The sequence below is a fragment of the Lepidothrix coronata genome, unplaced genomic scaffold, assembly GCF_001604755.1.
Source record: "Lepidothrix coronata isolate B3197 unplaced genomic scaffold, Lepidothrix_coronata-1.0 Scaffold119, whole genome shotgun sequence".
NCBI lineage: Eukaryota > Metazoa > Chordata > Aves > Passeriformes > Pipridae > Lepidothrix > Lepidothrix coronata.
This window is the reverse complement of record NW_016690299.1, coordinates 1,218,148-1,224,959: the sequence shown is the minus strand read 5'-3', so window position 1 is coordinate 1,224,959 and position 6,812 is coordinate 1,218,148. Positions and strand designations below refer to the sequence as shown.

The following is a 6,812-nucleotide window of genomic DNA, read 5'->3' as shown; positions in this document are numbered from 1 at the left end:
CTGGCACTGATTTGAGTTTCTTTTCCTTTCAATAACCCCCCAACAGATTTGATTTAAAAACCGGATATTTGAGGATCAAACTCCTGAAATAACAATTTGTGCAGGGAGGGAGAAATTGGGGATTAAGGCAGACTTTGGAGACGGATATTTTGGCAAAGTTGAGGCAGAAAACACTTTGTTATCCCGCAGATCTCCTGCCAGGATGAGCTTTGGGAGCTGCAAAACAAACACAGAGTTTGAGCACGTTATTTATGCTGAATGGGTGTGGGGTCTGTGCTTGTGTGACCTCCCTGGGAGTCCTGGAGCCGACCGGGACAAATCCCAGGAAGGGCTTCAGTACCTGGAGGCTCCTGGCTCTCCTTCCCTCTCCTTCCCTCTCCTGCCTGAATCCCACTCATTTGAAATGAAAATGGGTGATTTTAATCACAGTGTTTATGCCACTGTTTGCATGGCTGGGCACAAACGAGGGCCCTGATTCCCCGGCCCCGAGAGGAATTAGGGAATTACGAGGAGAATTCGCCCAAGTCGAAGAATATATAATGAAATTAATTGCATTAGGATTTTTTTTAGCTGCTTTTTATTTTTTTTCCCCCTGCCTAATTTTAATTTAATTTTAATTTAATTTTAATTATCTATTTATATAATTAACTGGAGTTACTTTGCTCTAATTTCCTTGACAACACTCCGTGTCAGGCTCATCAAAATATTCCCCTTTCATGTCTCTGAGGCCACGTTTCAAACCAGGGGTGATTTGGAACCCAGTGATCCATTTGGACACACGTTAGTGCAGGAATTCCCCCTGGAATGAGGGCCATAATTAAAATCCTTGTTTTTCTTTACACCCTCCCAGCAGATTGTTTGTGCTGGGTAATTATTTGGCTTGGTATTTTTTGACTGGGGTTTGCTGGTTCTGGGAGCCACAGGACTGGGATGAGCATCTTTTGGGAGCGGCAGAAAGAGGACAGGAGGTTTTCCAGGTGGGAATGGGGTTCTGAGCTGGAAAAATCAGCTGCTCTTAATCTTTGTTTTAACCTTTTAATGCCCTGAAAACGCTGCCAGTTTTGTGGGATCTGCTCCTGGTTCCATCCACACCATTCCCTTTATCTGATCCCTAAATTTCTGTTGGATTAAGGATTCTTAAATCTCTCCCTCTGTGCCTGACCTGTGCAGTGTTGCTTCTTCAGACAGAATCCAGGAAGAATTTTGGGAATATTTAGCTCGTAACGGGTTTAGAGTTGTTGAATTTCCATGGAATGCCAGACTGGTTTGGGTGGGAAGGGACCTCAAAGCCCATCCAGTGCCACCCCTGCCATGGGCAGGGACACCTTCCACCAGCCCAGGTTGCTCCAACCTGGCCTTGGACACTTCCAGGGATCCAGGGGCAGCCACAGCTTCTCTGGTAATTCTATTCCAGCCCCTCCCCACCCTCCCAGCCAGGAATTCCTTCCCAATATCCCAACTAAACCTCAGCAACCCAGAGGATTTCATGGCTCTGTGGGACCACATCTCTCTTGAACCCTCTTTCTCTGGGGCTTTCCTTAATTTTCTCCATATTCCTGGAATAGGGCTCCCAGATTTTACCCTGGATGAATCACCAGAACATTCCTGTCAGATCCTGCTCCATGTCACCTGCTTTGTCACTGGAGTTACAACAAACACCTCTCAGGGGAGGATGGAATGGTGGGAAAGCAGGACACAGGGGAAATTTAGGTTTTGAAGCATTGGTTAAGGAGATTTTCAGGTATTTTAAGCATTGGGTGAGGAGAATTTAAAAGAAACTGTCACAGAAAATGTCAGAAAAGTTATTTGAGAAAAAAGTGGAGCTTGGTTTAATGACATGTCAGGGGAGACAAGAAGGTCAAAGAGGGAGAAGGAAGGTCCTCTCAGGTGAGGAGGGAATCCTGAGGGCAGAGAGGGGTCATTTTCCTGCCTGTGGAGTGAAAATGGAAACAGAGGAAAGGAAATTTGAAGTAACTTGTGAGGAATGTCCTTATTTTAGTGCATTTAGGACCTCACCTGATGGGCAGGGTGGCCATCCTTAACCTCCTGCAAAGGGAGAGATGTTTGCAAGCTCTTTGGAATGGAATTTCCACTGGAAAAAATATCCATTTCCCTGTAAAATATCCATTTCCATGTAAAATATCTGCACATCAAAACTGTGTATAAATCGTGTTCAGAAGCAGCCAAAACAATTCCTCACATCTGGAGCACTTCATTTCAGGGCAGGAAGAGAGAGGAAGTTTAAAGTCCACATGTACACTGGAATATTTCTGATGTTGTTCCCCTGAAAGATTTGAATCTATATCATATTATCTGTCCCAAAGACTTCCCTGTGTGCATTTATTGTGGAAATCTAAAAAGGGCCTTGCTTTCCTCCTGTTCCATCTGCACTCGTGAATGAGACAGGCAGAGTTTGGCCAAAAAAAAAAAAGGAAATGAGTGTGACAAGCAAAGACACGTCTCTTATTGATTTCCCTGGGTTTGGCAAATTGAATTAGAGCAGAAATGGTGCTGGTTTTACAATTTCCAGTTTGCAGCCTCCTGTGCTCGTCCTTCCCAAGGCTGAGGAGGAGGCTGAGGGCTGGGATGGGAGATTTGGAGCCAAGTCTTTTAATTGCAAGTTAAAAATGGTTCCATTTTCTGGGATGGATGAGGCAAATGTTTACATATAATTCTGAAAGTTAAATTTCTGCTGATTATGTCTTAAGGAATTCAGAGCTATAAAGGTTTAAATCCTGTGGAGCCAGGCTGGGAGAGCTGGGGGGGTTCCCCTGGAGAAGAGAAGGCTCCAGGGAGAGCTGAGAGCCCCTGGCAGGGCCTAAAGGGGCTCCAGGAGAGCTGGAGAGGGACTGGGGACAAGGGATGGAGGGACAGGACACAGGGAATGGCTTCCCACTGCCAGAGGGCAGGGTTAGGTGGGATCTTGGGAAGGAATTCTTGTCTGGGAGGGTGGGGAGGGACTGGAATAGAATTCCCAGAGAAGCTGTGGCTGCCCTTGGATCCCTGGAAGTGTCCAAGGCCAGGTTGGAGCAACCTGGAATAGTGGAAGGTGTCCCTCCCCATGGCAGGGAGTGGAATAAGATGGGCTTTAAAGGTCCCTTCCAACCCAAACCATTCTGGGATTCTGAGATTCCCTGACCCCAGGATTTCTTCACGGCCTTTACATCTTCTCTATTAAAAATGGAGGACAAAGACCCAGCCAGGAGAAATAAGGTCAGAAATAGGCTGGGGGATGGTCTCCTTGGAAAACAGAGGGTCCTCTGAGCTGAATTATGGATCAAATGGGCAGGATTCCTATAGTAGGAATGTGCTGCCAGGAAAGGAGACTGCAAGAGAGCTGGAGAGGGACTGGGGACAAGGGATGGAGGGACAGGACACAGGGAATGGCTTCCCACTGCCAGAGGGCAGGGAGAGATGGGAGATTGGGAAGGGAGTGTTGGCTGGGAGGGTGGGGAGGGACTGGAATAGAATTCCCAGAGAAGCTGTGGCTGCCCCTGGATCCCTGGAAGTGTCCAAGGCCAGGTTGGAGTAACCTGGGCTAGTGGGAGGTGTCCCTGCCTGTGGAAAAGAATTGGGATAAGATGAGCTTTAAAGGTCCCTTCCATCCCAAACCCTATTCTGGGTGTGTTCCCATTCTTGTTTGGGGGGCTTTGGGCTGTGATTTCTAGGGCTGTGAACAGAACAAATCCCAGGCAGAGCTCTGCCCCTTCCCATTACCACGAGATGTGGACAGTCAATCTAAACTGCTTTTCTTCACAAAAAGAAATTTGCAGACAAAATCTTACATATTCATTTGATCCAAGAAATTATTGCCTGCTGGGACTGCCTGGGTTTGATTTTTGTTATGTAAGTGTAAAATTCTGCTATTTCATTACTGATTTATTAAGAGTCTTATTGACTCTTCAGGGGTTTCTTGAAGACACACAAGAATGTCCTAAATGTGATTTCTAACCTCAGTTCTTCACTGGGGTCAGATCTCATGGGGGCAGCAGGCAAAGAGGGTCCTGTATTCATTCCAGGGATCAGAATGGTTTGGTTTGGAAGGGATTTTAAGGATCATCCAGTGCCACCCCCTGCCATGGGCAGGGACACCTTCCACCAGCCCAGGTTGCTCCAACCTGGCCTTGGACACTTCCAGGGATCCAGGGGCAGCCACAGCTTCTCTGGGAGTTCTATTCCAGGGCCTCCCCACCCTCCCAGACAAGAATTCCTTCCCAAGATCCCACCCAAATCTCCCCTTTTCCAGTGGGAAGCCATTCCCTGTGTCCTGTCCCTCCATGCCTTGTCCCCAGTCCCTCTCCAGCTCTCCTGGAGCCCCTTTAGGCCCTGCAAGGGGCTCTCAGCTCTCCCTGGAGCCTTCTCTTCTCCAGGGGAACCCCCCCAGCTCTCCCAGCCTGGCTCCACAGGATTTAAACCTTTATAGCTCTGAATTCCTTAAGACATAATCAGTAGAAACTTTATTTTCAGAATTCTATGTAAATATTTGCCTCATCCATCCCAAAAAATGGAACCATTTTTAACTCGCAATTAAAAGACTTGGCTCCAAATCTCCCATCCCAGCCCTCAGCCTCCTCCTTTGCAAATCATTCCTCAGCCTTGATATGTCACCCTAAATCTCCCCTTGTGCAGTGGGAAGCCATTCCCTGTGTCCTTTCCCTCCATCCCCTGTCCCAAGTCCCTCTCCACCTTTTTTTTTCAGCTCCTTCAGGGAGCAACCTGTGGTCAGCCCTCAAAAAAGGGGCTTGATAAACACGTGCTCCACTTCCAGCAGCAGCAGAGAGGAGCAGAGAAGGTGGGATGTGTGTCTGCTGAGGGATTTTTCCCCCTGCTGCTCTGCAGTTATCCAATGGATGAGAACAGCAGGAAGCAGGATCAGGATGCTGCTCAGAACTCGGGTTTAAAATGAAAAATATGATTGCCTTGAAGTGCTTTCCATTCCTCCTTCTTGTTCTTGATACAAAACTGAAATTCAGGTCAGATATGGAAGAGAAATTTTTCCCTAGGAGGGTGGGGAGGGCCTGGAATAGAATTCCCAGAGAAGCTGTGGCTGCCCCTGGATCCCTGGAAGTGTCCAAGGCCAGGTTGGAGCAACCTGGGCTGGTGGAAGGTGTCCCTGCCCATGGCAGGGGGTGGAACTGGATGATCCTTAAAATCCCTTCCAACCCAAAGCATTCTATATTTCCATAATTTCATAAATTAAAGCCAGACTGTTTAAAAAAAAAAAAAGAAATTCATAAATGACAGCAAAGGTTTTCTTGTCAATGCTGATTTAATAGGATGTCACGGTGCTGTTCAGAAATATCCAAGGATGTGCAAGAATGAAAACTGGAAGAGAAACAGAGGAATAAAACTTATTTAATATTTAAGAGCTGCATAAAAATTATGGCCTTTGTCCTCAGGCAGGTGCCTGACAAGTAAGAGTTGTGTGTCTGGATGTGTAAATACAGGATAAATATATATTTCAGAGGCCTTTGAGTGCTACAGAAACTTCTTTCTGGTGGAGGATTCGTCCTCCTTAGTGAAGTTATTGAGGAGCATCAATGCCTAAGACTCATAAATAAATTAAATCCAAGTACCCTGTTAAAATATATCAGGATTTTGGGATAAACTTTAGCAGTAGAAATGCATCTTCTTCCATCTCTCCCATTCCAAACCTGTTCTGGGGATGGTTCTGTTGGGTTCTGTGTCACTGGGACACATCCAGGCCTTAATTCCAGGGGCTGGAATGAACTTCTTTTCCCTGCATTCCTCTGAGATCACTTTATAAAACCAAAGCAAAGAAGAAGGTGAGAAATATTCACTCCTAGTGGGCCTTGGGGAAGGGAGTTTACCTTGTAAAAATGATGGAATTCTGTTGGTAATTCCTTAAACCCATTTTTTTTTGCTCCAAGGTGAAGGATGATGGAGCTGTGCCAGAACATATAATCAGTGTATGTCCAGAACATCCACAAACATGTTACAAATGTTATAAATTGTTGGGACAAGAGTGATTTATTCCCGTGGACAAATCCCTGTGTTCTTTTCCTGCTGGGGAATTCTTTATTCCCTGACACCGCAGATGTTTCCATGGAATCCAAACCACTCTGCCTTTCCCCGAGCCAACGAGCCCCCTGCTGCAGTGCATCTGTGGCTCTGAGCTGATTGAAACCCTCCCATTCCCGTTTGGAGGACTTCATTAAACATCCAGTGGCCACTTCCTTCCCAGTTTTCTTTGGGATTTAAGAAAGGCTCCGTTGGAACGGTCAGATCTGACAGCTGGGCTGTTATTTATTGCCAAAAACTCTTCCTTATTTAAAAAACGAAGTAAAATCAGAATATTTGCTCTCCTTGGAAATACATTTTGGCATCATGAGCTCGTCTGGTGGTGTTTTCACCCCCTGATCTGCTCCTGCAGAGCCTCCTGCAGGTTGTTTAAAATGCAGCCTCGTTTTTCCAGCTCATTTCCCAAGACAACCCTCCCTCGCTCGTGGCATTGACTGAGCAGCAAAGCTCCAGCTGAAAAAGGGCCTGGGCTTGTCATCCTGATTGCAGCCCCTGCCATTAATTTGTCACTCTGGAACGATTTGGGATGGAAAAATATGGCCATTTGTGAAGAGCTTTTAGAAATCCCAGGAGAATGAGGTAGTTCAGTGCCCTGCCTGTGCTTGGAGATCAGTTGGAGCTTTGTGGGATGGAGAAGCCACCACTGGAATATGGGATGTGGCTTGGGGTGGATGAGTTCTTGATGGTGGCAATAGAGTTGTTGGTGTAGGTGTGAAGTGCTTGATTTAAACTGAGGAAATTAATCTTGAGGCCACGTTGCTGATTCTGCC

At 46.4% G+C, this 6,812-nt stretch overlaps 1 protein-coding gene across 1 annotated transcript in view; it reads left to right on the top strand.

Annotated features, from left to right (window-relative positions):
- The window catches only part of MDGA2 (MAM domain containing glycosylphosphatidylinositol anchor 2), a 306,141-nt gene that overhangs the window by 256,463 nt on the left and 42,866 nt on the right, over positions 1-6,812 (top strand). The gene's annotated exons all lie outside the window — the stretch shown is intronic.